This window comes from Diorhabda carinulata, chromosome 6 (genome assembly GCF_026250575.1).
Source record: "Diorhabda carinulata isolate Delta chromosome 6, icDioCari1.1, whole genome shotgun sequence".
NCBI classification, from domain to species: domain Eukaryota; kingdom Metazoa; phylum Arthropoda; class Insecta; order Coleoptera; family Chrysomelidae; genus Diorhabda; species Diorhabda carinulata.
This window is the reverse complement of record NC_079465.1, coordinates 9,523,627-9,542,756: the sequence shown is the minus strand read 5'-3', so window position 1 is coordinate 9,542,756 and position 19,130 is coordinate 9,523,627. Positions and strand designations below refer to the sequence as shown.

Sequence of the window (19,130 nt, the reverse complement as noted above, 5' to 3'; positions counted from 1 at the left end):
TAGCTTTATCGGTAGAAATTCCTTTGAAGCTTGGCTTAAAAAATCCTCTAAACTTTTTCTGAAAAATACGTTCGGTGTCTTAGGCCTGATGCCCACATTTTGTCGTTTTAGGAAGGCCAACAGTTTCCAATGTTTCGAAGTATCAGTTTTTTTTCTTCAATTTGTAGCATCGCTCGAATCTTACTGTACATTGTTCGCAAAATGGGCGGCTTCGTTTGTCTGGTTTGTGCTCCAAAATATGCTAAGAATACATTTTCTTCGCCTTTTTTTCTTCGCACCACTTCCTATATAATTCAATAGCTTACTTTTTCCTGCCACCAGCCCGTGTGCTACTGCGTTAGCAGCCTGTCGTAGTTCTGGAGTGGTAAAATCCATCAATTTTTCTCAATTTTTTATTCGCGACTATATCTAACACAAACTTTTACCCGCGGCTTCGCTCGCATCAAATCCATTGAATAAGTATCAGAAATCATTATAATAGAAATATATCAATATGATTATTTTATTCCATGGTTAGTATTATCGATTTTTAAATATTACTATATACAATGAAGTTTATATCGCTCTTCTAGCTACCCGCCGCTGAGCATGTCTTTCTAAACGACGTTGGGTCTGAAGAGGTGTTTCAGCAGATTTCAAATCACTTTGTCGCCTTGCTTGCTGTTGTCTTCTCGGCTCTGCATGAACCGAAGATTCTTGACTTCGTGCAACTTTTGCTGCACAAGTCCGTGACGAATTTTTAGATAATGTAGATTTACGCTTCCGAAGCAATTTTTAGATATACGCTTCAGTAACAGTTAAAAATAACAATGGTACTTAACCTCAAAAAATCCAAACAGCTGAAACTATAGTCAATTAAATTGGATGGATTAAATAGATATTGCTTGACCGTCGGTAATATCATACGTCGATAATATAGTATTTAGGGTTTGAACTATATTACTGTATGTTAGATGGCGCTGAAGTAGTAAAATGTGGATATTTATTGACATAATTTTTTTTATTTTTGTAAAAAATATTCCTTTTTAATAAAAAGTATACTATGTTACTTCTAGAACCTCCCAGAATATGTGTAAAAAGTTTTATGATGATTCGTCAAGTATTTTTTGCGTGAAAGCGTAACATACATATTGGTGACAGTTTTCCACCACAGTAACAATATAGGTACCTGCTATTTTCAGAACAAAACAAAGATTTATCAATTTTTAACGAAATATGATTGTTGTAAATAAAACAGTATACAAACCTCATTCCTATCTCGAGATCATAGCTAACCTGGACCCTTCGCGTCTTGGTTAACTATAGGTTCGTTCCAATCCATCAAATAACCATTCTCAGTATGGTGACGATTCTGTGCAATAGAGATTACGTGTTCCAACCGGGCGGTTATCGTTATACGATTGATTCTTATTTGTGTTCCAACCGACTTAGGTATCGTTTGTGAACCGTTTTAGGGACGGTCTTTTCGATACTTGGTTGATAGCAAGTACTGTTACAAGCTGCATAGCCGGAGGTTGCGCAGAAAATATCATTCAAACGCTTCCAACAGCCGTTTCAAGAACGGTCCAGACAAGCAGGTTGGAATAAATCTTATATCTAATCTCTCGACAGTAATGAAATTCTTCCTACCTCGGTGTGTAATATGGAACATAATTTTGGGAAATAGGGCTACTAAACGTTCAAAGTACTATTTAAGTTAGTGAAAATTTGTTTTATTTCGTATAGTGTAGTGTAGATATTTTTTATGATATTGAAGACGTGTGGTACCTTCCATTAAACTGAGCTTACTACCATACTCACCGCGGCCCAGCTTGTGGTTAAAAACAACAACTAAATTAGTTTACATATTTACACAGATAACGCAGCGGTGCTAAACATGACCACTGAATCAAAACTGATTCTGTATTGCTACAAGGCATATAATGAACTAGAGAAAAATCGGTAGAGCTGCTCTAGATCTATGGACTTGAAAAAGACTGGAAAAAGACTTGAAATTTACGACGATCTAGCTAAACGTGGAGCAACTCAACATCTTCCAGACTTGAACCTGGGTTGAGAGTCTGTTACTACTAGGTAAGAAACATTTTAAGTTGAGAGAAAGAAAATAAATAAAGGCATACTCCAGTCATTTGGAAGCCAAAATTTTATAGGTGAGACAAAAACCTCAGATTGGGCGGCGGAAATTCTGTAGCTAAAAAGACGGAAGGCAAAGACTTTCATTGACTTAATTACAGTCGGCTATCACTGATATCACCGGTAAAATCGCTGACTTGGACAGCCATTTATGTGAAATGACGGAGGGAACTACGATACATATCCTCTGTATTTGTTTGTCAATGCAATAAAATCAAAAATTTTTGGATTCGACCTAATGAAAGAGCTTTGCTATAAAGCCGTCGAAGCCCAGACACTCTTTAAATTTTGGAGAGGCTCCAGGTGCTAAGGTGACTGCAAACAGACTGCCTGGAAATTTGGAACTGTCAAGCTTTCCCATTCTTAGTATTAGCATTATGGTTACTTACAAACAATGTCGAAGACTGGCTGAGAAATGGTTTATATTTGCAAAGCTTTTGAAATTTAATAAATGATTCAAGCATCTATTGCAAAATACTGTTAGAAATATCGAGGTACGAAGAGTAACAAACTACCTTTAGAGAAGATATCAAACTGCTATCTGTTCGAGAAAACCCTAATATCTCTACCAGGCAAATATCAAATGATATTAATTAGACAGTCGTTAGTAACATTGTTCTTGTTCTTGAAGCGCACAAATCGTCATCAGGAATTACTTCATGACTGTCTTATCGACCAACTAGACACCAACACAATTCTACTAAAAAACAGTCTGTTTTCCGATGAACCTACTTTTATTTTTTAAGGATATTCCGAGGAGTGATTCGCACTCAATTTAATGAAATCGTGTCTTAATATAAAAACATAATAAATATAATTAAAAAATTTGGAATTCGCTAAGCTAACAAAAAAGTCTCTGTTAACTATAGTATTAGAGTTTAAAAAAAGCCAAAGGTAAACAGTTTAAACAAATAAACAGTTTAAACAAAATTAATTACTAAATAAAGAAAAATAAATGTTTGACAAACAAAAATGTATGCTAAAAATAAAAACTAAGTTTTTCAAAGATTATATATAATGTTCCTTTTATTTGTTATGCGTAATTAGTAAATACCGTAATTATTTTTTGTAAACAAACCATGGCTTTAATGTCTGTCAGAATAGGCTCGAAATGTATGCAATTTTTAGCAATGAATTTTTTAAAATTTAATGCCGCAAGGTAGGAAAAAATTTAAATTTAGAAAATACTTCTAAATGCTGAAAGATTCCATGGAAAATTATTTTTCTCGAACGTCCTTAAAAGGTGAGGAAAAATTGTCAATATTAGGTGGATGAGAACACATAATAAACGCCCTGAAATAGTGAATTTTCGGTATGGAAATCAAGTTATAGGTTCAATATTTTCTGAGGCTTCTATTTTTGACAAGATGTAGCGCCTCCCCATTCCTTAAGACTTGTTCGCAAGTATCTCGATTTTGTAATTCTAGTTAGACGAATAAGTAAGAAGGGAACCTGTTAATATTTGGATATTAGACCATTTTTGTACTACTTGAAATTAGCATGTACTAATTTGTATGGACCGTAGAATAAATGAAATTTCTTAAATTATTGACGTGGTTTATTTTTATGTTCCGAATAAACTCGAAAAAGAGTCAACTGATATTCATGAAAGTAGGCATATATATGTAATTTGGTCCAACTTAAATGATATGATAGTTATTATTTACATTAATGGTCTCAATAACTGATAATAAACGTTGATTGTTGTTATTGATCGTAGTTTCCATAAGTCTAGAACAGATGGTAACTATCTCATAGATGGCGCCACACTTTCATGTGATATATTTCCCTAGGCTACACACACTACATGTCTTATTTTGCCTATACCACTTAACGTCGCTTCTTTTAAATCATTCTTCATTTTGTCTTCGTTGCGTACATTACTTCGAATATTTTTTTTTACTTCTAACTTACAGTTATTCAGAGAACAGCGAAATTCATTCACATTAAAAATTCATTTACTATTTTTAGTAAAATGCAACCCAATAAATCCAACCTTAATGCCCGTAGCAAGAAGACTCGATGTGCACGTGCTGAAAGAGCTCATGAATTAGTCGAACAGAGAGCAGAAAGAAATGCAGCTCAAAGAATTCGCACAGCTGAAATTGGTGCACAAGAATCACGAGAACAGCGTGATAATCGTCGACAAGAAAATGCATTGATAACCAGGGGGGCACGTTAACAACACATAGATTCACATAGAGAATAAAACCGAGAAAATCATCGAACCAATCGCGCAGTAACACGTGGATCATTTGTTCGTCTTGCATTTAATTATGAACCAGACATCAATCACTCGGCTGATTCCAAAGTTAATGTTGTCACCACTCCACACTCCACCTGAACTTTTGAAATCCCTTCTTTCGGGCATTTCAAATGAATCAAAATTATTTTTGCGAAAATTCAATTCTTGCTTTCAAATGACGTCGTTTGGAGCATCCAAAGTTTGTGATTTGTCATCTGATGGTCGTAATTTTGAGACAAACAAAATTCAAGGCCAGGTATATTATAAAATTGGATCATTCATGCCAATGCCAAATTAATATCCAAAATTTTTTCAGATCTATTTTATGGGCATTTGTATTGTCATTAGAATTATTTCAGATCAAATCTATAGAATTTAAAATTGGAGACTTCTTTATTTAATTTACAATTATGTCAGGCCGGTTTAACAAGAATATACCAAACGGACAATGGAACTAGTGTTACATGATGCTCAAAGATTGTCGATTAACTGCGAATGGCGACCTAATATAGCTGGTTTTATACCATTTACACCTTCTACTTCCTACTGTGGAAGGCTCTTATTGGCTGGTGACGAACGCGTTTAAGATTACCCAAAACAAAAAACCGAGAGAAATGGAAAGAATTTTTAAAAAATTACTATTACAAAAGAAACTTAACTGCACGCCGCCTCACAACCGTAACGTTAGATAGACATGAGGATTGAGTAAGTAAGTAGGGAAGAGTCAAATCATTTCGAGAAACGCTCAATAACAGTTGCCGAAAAATGAAAGGCTGCAAGACCCAGTATAACAACTGCCATTCATGATTATTTACCGAGACTTATGGCTCATAGAAATCCTCGTAATACCCCCAGAAACCTGGGAAAAAGATTTTTTATTGGTAGATTGTTTTTGTAACGATCTCAACAATAAGGAGAAGAATCCGTATTAGTAGTTTAAGAACTAGAGTACTTTTAAGGAGCGTATGTGAAAAGTTGGTTTTCTAATACTAAAATGGCAAAAATGCAAAACTCAAAACACGAATTATCATATATTTATTATAAAATAGTAAATGGAGAACATTATGAGCATTTTTATTATCATTAAAATAAATAACCTTCCGTGAGCCAGGTGGAGTTAAATAAATTCGAACGAATCAAAAATCTTTATACCTTTTTTAACGTTCGCCCGAATTCTTCGAAAATTTATTGAAATGTTATTCTAAATTTCTTGTTAGGATGTTTTCCTAAAGTTTATTAATAAATATACACGCAAATGAATATTTATGCGCCTGAAAGCGTAAGGTCGAAAAATGATCCTCACGTCAGTTTTTTTGGGAAGGAAATATTATTTACCCAATTGAAAAAATCAAAACTTTTTCTTTCGAATTCCGCTGAAGCACATTTTGGGGCACTAAAAACTTGAATGTTTTACGCCGATACTTCTTAAAATTGTTGGAAACTTTATGCCCTTTACCATGATACAACTAGAGTTCCAAAAACATAAAAAGGACAGAGTATTGAATGGATAAGAAAGATGAATCAGGAAGTAAGAGTCAGAATTTTTTAAAGAAGTCTCATCAGTGAACCCTGCTGTTTAGTCCGAGTAAATATCTAACAGCTCTCTTTTGTAGTTTGAAGATTTTCTCAAATTAAGTCGCACCACACGTACCCCAGAAGGGATGCCCTTCCCTTCGGAGATGCGACTGAATAAGGGCATAATAAACTGCTAAGGAGGTGGATACGTTCAGTTCTTTGGAAATTGATCTCAGCGCAAAACATGAGGAACTTAGTTTTTTAGATAAAGCGGCAATATGTCTCCCATTTCAAGGAATTGTCCACAACAAAATTTAAGAATGTTACATCTTCAACGACGTCAATGGTGGTTTTATTTAATTAAAAATGCTGCAATGTATTTTTATATGATAAAACTTTGATTTTAAAAACGTTGAGAAAATTAGAATCGCACCAACGTAATGCAAGTCCATCAAATGAGTATTTATTTTTGATATCAGTAATTTTACTCTTCTAAAACTACGGGCATAAAGAAGAAACTGTATAAGTTAGCGTTAGTATTATGGAGATATGAAAGCGGATCATAAGAAGGAGATATGAAAGCGGATCATAAGAAGGAGATATGAAAGCGGATCATAAGAAGGAGCTATAGCATTTGATAAATTTTTGGCTACATTTAAAAAGTAATTATTGAGGTTATCAGATGAAGTAGAGATTATGCTCGATGATGAAGATTTATTTCTTAGATCATTCATAATGCACCATGTTTCTTTAGAAACATTACGAGAATTGGCGAGTCTTCTATTATAATAAATATCTTTGGCAGATTTTATTATCTTATGATAAATTTTTTTGTATAGTTTCACGTAATTTTTGAAGAAGACACTCCGAGAATTTCCTTAGGTGAGATAAAGATCGCATGCTCTTTGCAGATATACGTGAACTTTTAGTGGACCAGGGTATATTTTGCTTATTTTTAATACGTCCGAGGAGAAAAGAATTGGATGCCAGTTAGTGTTTTTTTTTGAATCTAGAATATTCCACATCATCAGAGAACATGCTCCAGTCAGTTGTTTGAAAACGGTGCTTGAAGTTTTGAGAACTTTTTTAATATTGAATTTTACCTAAAATTGTGCTGCTTCATGATCGGAGAGACCTGAATTAAAGACAGTACAGTCGATGGATTCTGGATCATACGATGACACGACACAGTCTATAGGACTAGAACTGGTCTTAGTTATTCTGGTTGGTGCCGTTATGTGTATGACCATACCAAAAGATTTAAAAATTGAATGAAGACATCCTTGATCAGCACACAAATTGGAATAATCAATATTGAGATCGCCACATAGAATTAGTTTGATTTTTAGAGGTAAGGCCTCCAGTAAGGACAGTAGTTTGTGACAGAAAGTATGCACGTCAGCGTCAGGTGTTCTGTAAATACTAATAATATAGGAGTCATAAGTCTTGTAGTAGACGATAGAATATTCGAATTCTTTCTTAGATATATCATTGAACTGTGTCATTTCGGAAAAGTCGTTGTGGATATGATCATAGTACCTCCATGAGATAAATTAGTTCTATTGAATCTGGCTGCTGTGGTATAATTTTTGACAAGAATTTTTGACAAGGCTCATTATTATTTAATCAATATTCAGTATGTTCAGTAATGGCAACAATTTCTGGAAAATTGAACTCCTCTAGTAAAAGATACAGTTTATATGATTTGTGTCTGAGGGATTGAATATTAATGAGAAAGAGGCCGAGTATGCTAACGTTCAGTCTTTTATAGGGTGCTTGCTTCTTTGATTGTGTCATTTTAATTAAAAAATTTTTACTTTTACTGGTGAAATACCAAGAAATATACCAAGAGATTTTAACAATAAATTAAAAAGAAAAGAAGTGTCAATTAAAGGCAAATAGTAGTCAAGGCAAAAATTCGGTCATAAAATGACAAGAAACTATAGGAAATATAATTACGAAAAAGATAAAGTAATAGAGAAAGAAAAAGTTATAGAAGCAATTAAAACATTTGATGCTAAAATGATGAAATACACAATAAACAGAATCACTAAATAAGATAATGAAAAAATTATATACCTATATATGAAAGTTGATACAAAAGAAATTGTAAAAACTACCGAGGTATAAAACTAACAACCATACCAAAAAAAATATAACTAGGATAATGGAGAAATGAATAGAGTTCAAGTTAGTTCAAAGACTAACAATGTGGATTTAGAAGTTGGAGAAGCACCAACGGCTCAATATGTACATTTTGACAACTACGTGAGTTAAAGTTGAAAAAATTCGTTTGTGCTTTACTTATTTGGAGAAAGCATTTGACGAAATAAATGACAATATAAAATCGAACTTTTTAACCGTGGTACAGATCTGAATGACAATAGAAATCATAAAAGCAATGTACCAAAATAGTGAAATGTGATACGCGCAAACAACATAGAATCGAGGAAATTAACCACAAAAATAGATGTTGAGTAAGGGTGCGTAAAAAGTAAAATGAAACAATTCAATATTCATTCAAGGGCCTAGAGAATGGAAGCCACGGCATTTATATTCGTAGATGATTTGCTATTATTAGCGAAATAACGTAAACTGGAAATATTGGAATAAAATGAATATGGAACTAAATATCCACGAAACTAAGAGCATGATAACAGCAACAAAACATAAACTAAATAATATTTATGTACAGGAAAAACAAATTGGACAAATAAAAATTTGTGAGTATCTATGTGCAATAATAGAAAGTAATGGTAGGAAATAAATTCAAAACTAAGAAAATATTTAATACATCATTCACACAAAAATAGAAATTGTGAAAAGAATAGTGATACCCGCTATGCAGTGAAGCTGTGAGACATGGACATTGAATTTAAATCAATTAGCACATATAAATGCAACGGAAATAAGATTTCTCGGAAAAATAGAAAAACTGTGAGGTTTAGTTTATGGCGTTAAGGTGGTAACAATCTCGAACTCAAGACGCCCTCATTATCGCCTACCAACTTTTAAGTAAATTTTAGTAAATTCGAACTGGTGTGTGTGTGTGTTTATATCTTCATACTTTTCTTGTTAATATAAAGAGCTTATGAAATTTTTCATGCAAAATTATATTCTTTAGTGCTCTTTCATTATTTCTATTACCAATTTTCTATATTCCTTAAGTAGTATTTTCTATTCACTAGGTGAACAGAACGAATAGTACTAAACACATTTCTGCCTATTATATTTTGAAAATATAAATTTAGTTTTTGTATGGGTTGCAGCAAATGCTAAATTTATATTTTGAAAACACAACCAGACAGACATCTGTTTTATTTTCTTTGTTCTGTTTCCCAAATTAATAGAAAATACGGATGTAGGCGTTGTAGGTGAAAACGCCGTTTTGAAATCGAGACTGATATTTTCGAATTGTGTGGGAGGTCAGCAACAAACTATTTTTTTTGTTATTGGAAGTTGCTATGAAACAGGAGTGACTACTGTGCCCTATAATTAAAGTCTCTTTATCGAAGAAAAATAGTGAATCAAAACATATTCACGCATAATGCACGTGATCAGGGTCGAAGACGCCAAAGCCGAGCATGTAACAGCACCGCACTTGAGAAATAATTTGCAGTTTCTTTCATCGGATTAATAATATAAATTATAAACAATTATTATTACAAAAATATACAATGTAAACGTGAAGTTTGGAATAGAGATAAAGTAAACGGTCAAAATTTAAAAATCAGGTACTAATAATATTCGAATTTTTACTTTTTTCAATGATTATATATAGCATTTTATTGCTAACACTGAATACAGAAATCAAAATATAATATGTGTATTCATATATTAAAATATAATCTTCATTTTTTACCTCTATAAACAATTTTTCTTATTTCCCATCAAATGATATTGAGCTTTCACTGTCGTCAACATCTATAATAAGGAACTCAACATGCACATCAATGACAATGTTTATATTCCACATTTTAATTTCAACCTTGAATACTTGAAAGAAGATACTCCCGAAATATTTGCCGTTTAGGAATAATGTCATCCACAGTCTGGTCATCATTTTCTTACATGTCATTTTTATAAAAATTCGCAATCATTTGTTTTTCGCTAGCGTTAAAATGAAACTTTTTAGTTCTATTCGTAGGCGGAGTATAGCTAATGTCAAAAACTTCATCATCTGTTTTCGTGTCAGACATATGAACAATCTCACTGCAGTACGATAATACGTTGCCGTCCCTGTACTACACTTAATCTAACGGCTTCTTCAGTGATGCGACGCTCGCCCCTCTTACGTGGCTTTTTATTTATGGTATATTATGGTGCCACTGTTTAGACCAATAACGATGCCACGCCGTGTTTCGCCAGGGTTGTTCACGTGCTGATCACGCACTGATTGTTGGTTTGATTTATTATTTTACTTTCATAAAATAAATAGACTTTAATTATCGAAATATTGAAAATATTCGACGAAAATCGTAACATGCTATTTCATCTACATTATACTTCTTAAATGATTGTGAATGTTGTTTACATAACTGCAATAGTTCTTTTTTTAAATAATCACCATTTCTGCCACAAATTTTTTGTCAATCGGAAAGCTTGTGTTTTTGACATTTAGCGTTGAAATACTAATTTACGATAGCATTGTGTACACTACCGGTCAAAAGTTTTTGCCGACACTATAGTCTGAGTGATACACAACAAATAAAAACAATACTATTGATTTCGTTATTTATATTTTAAGGAATATATAATAATAAGAATATAGTAGCAATAAAACTATAGTCTGTAATTGTTACATATAATATTTGATTCATCAATGTAACCTCCTCTTGCTTTTATTATTTTGATGCACAATTTTGACATCCTCTGTAACAATTTCGACAAATATTCATCATCCATTCCATTTATTTTTCAGGATATTCCAAAGATATGAAGTAAAAATAGGACATTGCTTTCAGACTTCCCCGTCCAATTTGCCCACAATATCTCAATAGGGTTGCGGCCGGGCGACTGACTGTCAACTTTTTACTTCTAGTACATACTTCCTTCCCAATTGTTTCAAATACTCTTTGCTTACCTTAGTGGGAAGCTTGGGATCGTTGTTGATAAATTTTATGCCGATCAGGCGCTGTCTACAACGTGTTACATTTTCATTTAATATTTTTTTAGCCTTCTTTCTCCTAAATCCCTTCAATTTTCACCAGTTCTCCAATCACCCTTACTACAAAACATCCCCAAACCATCACCAAATCTCCGTCGTGTTTTACAGTCGAGATTACACATGTATCTAACATCCGTTTTTTCCTATGACTCGCGCACAAACACTTTTCTCTTAGAACTAAAAACCTCAAACCTTGTCTCATCACTGCATAAAACTCTCTTCCACTCCCCATGGGTCCAATTTTTATGTGCTTTATCCCACTGCAACCTTTCATTTTATTTTAACGTTTTACTAGAGTTTTACTACCAGTCCAGCTTCTTTTAATGTCACTTTCACTGTAGAATTTCTCGAATGAACTGACTGAGAAAATATAAACATGAGCTCGTATAAAGTAAACAAATAAAGGACACTATTATTTTTGGTTTGTAAGACCCCGTTTCGACTTTCGCTTGACAATATAAAAGAGAAATTTGTTGAAGTGTAATATTTTGAAATTTAATGAATTACATTCTACAGTAAAGTTTTCATATGTACAGTTAAATGGCACTCCAATTTCCCAGAAATGTGTTTATAGACTTTATCCGTTTTATTGCACAATTTGAATTGATCAGGATCGTATTCTATCGCCAATTATCACAGAACTAATAATTCTACGTGTGACAATTACAAGTCTATAGAAATATAAATCTTAATTAAAATATACACAATCTGCATAACGCTTTCTGCCTATTAAAAATGTTAATACTTTCAAAGAAAATTGAGAGCTACTTAAAGTGATCTGAAATTTTGTATAATTCCTACCTCTACATACATATTACATAATTTATGACATGAATTGAAATAATTTTTTGAAAATTGTTGGGAGAAAATCAAATAATACTAAAAATTTCATTTTAGAAATTATCGTTCATTGATGCATTATATTGCCCATGCGAAATATAATAAGATGGCTATTAGGTAACGAAACTAGCACTGCTATAGAAAAAGTAGGCACGCGCCAAATGTTAACGACTGTCAGTGTAACTCTTGCGATGCCTACAGTGTGTGTAGATAAACCAGTGTAGCGGTTGCCTTCGTGTGGTATAAGGGCAGTTTTTTGTTTTGCCATACAAGTGATCTATTTAAAAAAAATGTAGGGATAGAGAAGGGGTATACATTGAAGATAATCATAAATTGATATACTTAATATCAAAATAAAATGTATTATAACACTAGTCTCGTTATTTAATAGCCACAACTAGTATATCTTCTATTTTAGTAGGTATTTTGAGACTGTCAAGTTATTATTTAGTTTTTAACACTATACAACTGTTTGTTTGATAGAATATAACAATTGTAGTGAATTGACAACATAACATTGACATTTCTACTCAGCGATTATTAAATATCCGATATTTGAGGTGCCTGAAATCAAAAACCGCCAAGTACATATTTTTTCGAAGCTGAGTTTGATATTGTTTCTCATAGATTTTTCCATGCTGAATTCCATACAACTGTTATGTTGTAGCAAATCTTGTCACATTCTAGTGTATTCGGAGGCCAGAGTTGAAGTTTAGTTGCAATATCCGCCAAGTCCAAGACAATCACGCCATTTTCAGTTTCAATATCTGCCAAATTCAAATCGGCCAAAAGGAGCACCTAGTTTCGTCACGTGATTACCCTTGATCCTCTGCGAGTAATTTATTCTTTATGTTTTATTTTTGACAGGGTATTTGGATTTATTGAGACAGATTTAAAAAAGAAAGGCATTATTCTTAAGCCAGAAGAGTATGAAGAAGTTCTGGGGAACATGGAACCGTTCAAGTGTAAAAAAACTGAACTTGTAACTCTTCGAGTTCAATCCATCAAAAAGAACAAGAAGAAAAGTAAAATTCTGGTCCAGGGTGAAGTCTTTTATAGGACTGAAACTTGTCAAACAAAATCTGTCACAAAACCAAAGTTTAAATGTTACATAAACCCAAAAGCCATAAACAAGGAAGTTAGCCTTAAAGCTGCAAAAATTAAGGAAGTTGCGAAACTGCTAATAAAGCTTTGAACAAGGGTGGAGAAACTACGAGACGCTAAAATTTTATCGAGATTTGGAAAATCAAGAAGCAGAAGGTCTCAACAATGAAGAAGATGAAAACATTATTGTTTGATATTGTGTGATCTAGTATAACAATAATTATTTTGTAATAATTAAAGTCAAGATTAATCAAGATTATAATTAGTATAGCTTTTACAGCTCAACCCTTTTACAGCCTAAGCTTATTTTTGTTTCAAATCCCGCCAAATCTCAATCTTAGTATCAAAATCCAAATTTTGATTTTAAATTTTTCTCAATATTTATGAAACTATTTTGAGGATCTCAATCATACATTGTCTCTGTTATAAAGTAAAAATTATTGATTTTTTGGTAAAAGAACTAATAATTGCTAATGAAGTCTGTTTGTGACATATTTTTTCACTTTTCCGAAAATTTATTGAGGTTTCTTTGATTCTAGGCGTCTCATTTATTAGATATTTAACGAACTATTGATTCTTTAAACATGTACTCTGCTCACTATAATTACTGAGGCCTTTTTATAAGTTTTTCAGCTAAATCAAACCAGAACGCATTTAATCGAATGCAGATTATAGTCCATTTTGTCCAATGCGCATATGCGCCTTCAATTTCTCGTACTAAATAATACTGTTGCACAATAAGAAACTCATCATGTTGCAACTTCCATTCAAATTATATTTGATATGTTAGTAATCTGATAATAGTTGGAGTTAACCTTGAAGACCTTCAGACAATTTCAAGCAGCTCGCTGGCGTAAATAATATGGGTTAACTATCAGTATGGTCAACTATATTAATGAAAATATGTATAAATTAATATAAACAATAGAGTCGCGACACATGCGTTTTCAACAGATTATTAATATTTATATTGGAAATAAAATACTTTCATAATGATACCAACCACAAAGAGGAAATGGAATAATTTAGTCCACCTCAATTAAATTCAAACGAACAAGTTTTTATTTTCAATCAATAATGTAGTCACCTTCGGTATGAACAATATTTATATAGTGGGGAAATTTTCCAATTCCCGACCGATGAAAATTGATTTGTTTTTGAATAAAATATCTCAAGATGGCACTTAGAACATCATCCAAATTTTTATATTTTTTGCCACTAAAAAAATATCGATCGGAATAAATGTTTGGCGAATAAAGCCACTATCCACCCCAATTCATTAATTTTTTCCAAATCTTCTACAGTATGGTCTTGCATTGCTCTATTGTAAAATAACGACTTTTGTGTTGACAATCGCCGGATACTCTTCGATGAAAGACTGGTTCACTTTATTCAATTGTTCACAATAAAGATCTGTATTAACAGATTGTCCAAGCTTCAGTATTTCAAAAGGAGCGTGTACACTCCACCAAACACTCATAAACGCCTTTTTGAAATCTAAATTTAGCTTTGCATTACTTCGTGGAGATTGATTTGGAGAGAGCTAAGTCATACAATACCATTGAAGCAATACCGTTGCATGGGATTGATCTGATGACTTAGTTCTCTTCGGCCAAATTATAAAGATACAAACACCCGCTCTGCTTATTTTCCAATCACTTGCAGTGGTATGCACAAATGTTAAATGTACTTGGATAAACATCGCCAATATTTGTTGTCGCAACTGTTGCGTGACTACCGTTGCAAAACTCAAAAAGCATACAATGGCGAATTTGACTTGGTATTTGACTGACCATAGCATAAAGTCTAATATTTAAACTTTAAATTGCCTGTGACACGGCTTCGTCGCAATAAGCTAACAAATGACAATCAAATATCGTAATGCGCAGAAGCAATATTTCGGACCTTCTATTACATAAATTACATTCATCAATTTCAAAATGAAATTGACACTTGGTAGAAATATTATCAACACGCTAAATATTGTTGTGATTCTGTTAAATATCTTGGACATATCATTTCACCACAAGGTATACCCCCTGATAATTCAAAGTTCGATGCCATAATCTCATACCTTTCAAATGTTGAGGAACTGCTCACCTTTCCTTTCTGCAAACCTGTTCTGGGTTCCGCCGATTCATAAACAAGTTTAATAAATCATCTTTTATCCTCGCTGACAAAGAAAAGAGCAAGATGAGAATGGGTTGAGTCAATCTGTAGTATACTTTGGTGTTTAGTTTTACCACAATCCTACTACGAAAACGCTGGTATCATGGGGGAATTGATAAATGTGCGTAGAATTTTATTTTTTCTCTTTAAAATCTTATTAAATTCGTAGTACTTAATAATCAAGATTCAAATTGACCTATATTTTCGGTATGAATTTTCTTGATTTAGGTCTCCTTTAAGTTTGAACCTATTGCGGTACATGCAAGTGAAACTTCCGTAGTAATAAATTTAAGATAATTTTCTTTCACTGCAATGTATTTTTTTGCACAGTCATTGACAGTTTTCGAATATCAAAAAGTTTCACTTCTGACGCTGTTGGTTATTGATTGATGCATATTTTCTTCAATTTTATCAATTTTCAATTACTCATAAATATAACTAATGATAAACTTTCTAAATACATAAAAAATCAAATTTCTGTTTTTTCAATTACCGCGTTATTTTCAGAGAACATTAAATATTTTAACGTTTTAGTTATCGTTTTTGTTATGGTTCTGAATTACATTAAATTTAAAATAACGTAACGTATCTTTGTTTTTTTTAACCTCCCTCTTTTATTACAAGCTATGTAATTTGAATACCTCCCTATACGTTTGCGCATTATATCTTGCAGAATTTATTACTCAAATGTTGCTTATTAAACTACTCACGTTAGTGATTTAATTTAACGATAAAATGTAAAATTAGTTTCATATGTACCTCATTTTCACGGTTAAAACCAGTTACTTGATTTTTTATGTACGTAGCAATTAAATTTGTGACGGGAAAACCAGATCTGTAATATTATTCTACTTTCACAAAAAGCCGTGTGTTATGTTTTTAGATAATTGATAAAATCACTATTTCGAGGTTGGTGTTTACAGTGTTTTGTTAATTTTGTTAATTTGATAAACATGTGAATAGATATTTATTTTAATTACTGCAATTCCAGCAATGCTGACACTGGAGTACAAAATATTTTTATGCACTACTAATATTGTGTATTTTTTATACGATTTATACGAGTAAGTACTGAACTAAATTGTAACAATTTGTTCAGTAGGCAAAAATAACACATTCATCAACAACAATGGATTTATCCTAAGTATGCTTCTTAGTGAGATGCAGGATGTTGAATGGGAACAAAAACGAAATAAATTTTCACTAGTAGATCGGTTATTTTAAGATAAAAATTTGGAAATTGGATATGATCAAGTTTTAGATATTAAGTTGGAATTTCTGGAACCGTAGGCGATATTAATATTGAATACATTGTTTACACCACCACTACACCAACAATTACACTGTCTGACGCGCTTTTCGATGTTAAACTAAACTCTAATAACCTGTTTTATACTAAATTTTCTCACCAATAGAAGCATACGGACTTTACAAAAAACTAACACATAAATTAACCGATTTAGAATTTGAAAACTGGTGTGAGTTTCAAAGAAACATGTTCTGGGTCATTATTAAAAAATTTAAGATGTTTGTTTTGAGTAAGAAATTGAAGAAGTTGAAACCGCAGTCCAAGAAAATTTCTTTGGAGCCAATCAACATTTATTTCCAGACGTTTGACGGAAAAGATATGGAGTTGTTGAATAAGGGTTTGGGTTTTGCTATTACAGGCAATGGCGATTGAAAGTTTCATTTTGTATCTTCCTCAAGACGCTCGGAACTTCTTCCATGAGGAGTACAAAAGTCAAATCTTGAAAAATATACCTACCTATTAAAATTAAAAAACCATCAGCCAGCAAAAGAGATCTTAATACTGCTTGATCTAGAAGACTGTTTGTAACTATTTTATCATGCGCGATATCCAAAAGTATCATCCAGTTTAAATGTTGAACAAAATTTTTCACGTTCTAGCAACAAATTGAATATTTTAAGTAGTAGGTGAAAATGTTTCAAAGATACTTTAGAACATTTGGGTAGTCACATGTCAACATATATTTTTGATGGTGATTTATAAGCTTATTTGTTGTGAGAAATGTTTAAGATAGAGAAAGAATATCCATTCGGTAGTGGAGATGAAAGTAAATGGTCTAGTGAAACTGAAGAGAATGGAAATTATATACAGGAAACATTCCAGTAATACAGAGATGAAGAATTTGAAGAACGTTCTAGAGTTAATAGAATCATTGCGATTGACATTGCGAGTCAAAGAGTGGTTGATTATCAGATCGGAGGAAATCATAAAATCGGTGCCAAAAATCAGACAAATATTTTTCTTTGGTTTGGCGGTCATGAGGCAGCAATATTTGAAGTTTCCTGTCTATTTTTCAAATTTGTTTTGCTTCTATCGAAAACATTTCTTTGTGTTTTTATACAAGATTAACCAAAAGCACTACAATTCAACTTTAAAACAAATATCGGAAAAAAATTAGTTATATTTCCGCGCTAGTGACGACTGACAGAAAAATGTTTGACTGTGACATATAAAATGACTTGTTTATTTATTATTGGTTTCAAATAGAGTTTAAACCATAGTTCGATCTTCAATTTTACCCTAGGTTGTAAAATTGGCCGTAGCTCAATTTTTCTTTCATATGCTTTCATATTCTTTAATTTTTCTTTATTCTATGGAAAATTTTTTATTACTAATTGATACTTCTTCCTTTGATATTCCGGTCTATCCTTTCTCATTTCTAGTGTGTCATTTTCAGCCTTTTTTCTCTTTCTACCAATTGGGTTATTGTTTTGAGTTGACTTATTTCCCAGATTTTCATCTTGTGTCATCATCACCAGAAATTTTATGAGAGCGGAATCATGAAGCTGAAAGAAAGGTGGCAAAGGTCATTGAGCAAAATGGAAAATATATAATTGATAAAAAAATATTCTTTGTTAAAAAACTGCCGCTCTTCAATGTGGTGTATGCTTAAGTTGAAGAATAACGCTGTACGTTTCATGTCGACTGCTGTGATCAATATAAATAAAGACTTACTTCAATTAGGAATACAGGGTGGAAAATTGAACGACATCTTCAAGATCACTGGGTTTATAATTACGCACCAAATAACAATTTATGATCAAGTTTAATACGTGTAATCATATTAGATACAACTATCCACAATACAGATCACATCTATATTTCTTGCATGACCAATAACTATATATATTTTCTTTCGTGGCCTCTGTTTTTGATTATCTAAGATTAGTAGTAAACAATTCGCGCTTTGTTTAATTATAGATATTGTATGTTTACATACATTCCTAAATATTCAATAACTAACTTTTAAATGTTTACGAACATAACATGGTTTGTATTAACCTTGTCCTCACGCCAATTCAACTCAGTTCATATTGTTCTTTTCGACCTTTGGGGTTAATAACCACCACACCAAAATTCGGGTCGAGAGTGTTTAGGAGGCGCCTCGGGAGAGACTGAAGCGAACATTATGTCAATATCCCTGCATCTTTTTGATTGTTTTCACTCACATATATTTACTATTCAACAATAAACTATCAAATCCTTTTTTTTTCTTTTTAAGTAATTACGTTTTCTCATATATATTAAGAACTCCTTGAATAAACGATAATATGCAGTTGTTTTAATCTTAAATAGAACTCATTGTAGAATGTTGTAATTAAAAATGAAACATGCAACATTCCATAATATTGTTACATTATTAGAAAAACGTGTTATTAATAAGATTCACTAAATCTTGACACATCCATCATAATTAGTTGTGTATATTAAACTGGTTATTTGGAAGCACATGACAAGACAAAAAAATTTTAATTGATTCCATACCGGATGATACGTGAATACTTAGACATTGCCTGATAATTTATTATACTGAAAGTGTTTTCAATATTTGTTTATGTTTTTTTAACGATAAATACACACCAAAATGCGTAGTGAATCTTTCTTTGTTGCCTAGCCAATTTTTAACACGAATATATGTAAAGAAAAAT

General features: G+C 32.3%; 1 protein-coding gene and 1 long non-coding RNA gene across 3 annotated transcripts in view; one reads left to right on the top strand and one right to left on the bottom strand.

Moving 5' to 3' along the window:
• Positions 1-19,130, top strand: part of LOC130895994 (facilitated trehalose transporter Tret1-like) — a 104,321-nt gene that overhangs the window by 22,175 nt on the left and 63,016 nt on the right. The window lies entirely within an intron of this gene.
• On the bottom strand, positions 11,835-18,284 carry LOC130895995 (uncharacterized). The gene is made up of 2 exons (XR_009059509.1): positions 18,157-18,284; positions 11,835-17,987 (listed from the first exon to the last, which is right to left on the bottom strand). It is a non-coding gene; the product is annotated as an uncharacterized LOC130895995 (long non-coding RNA).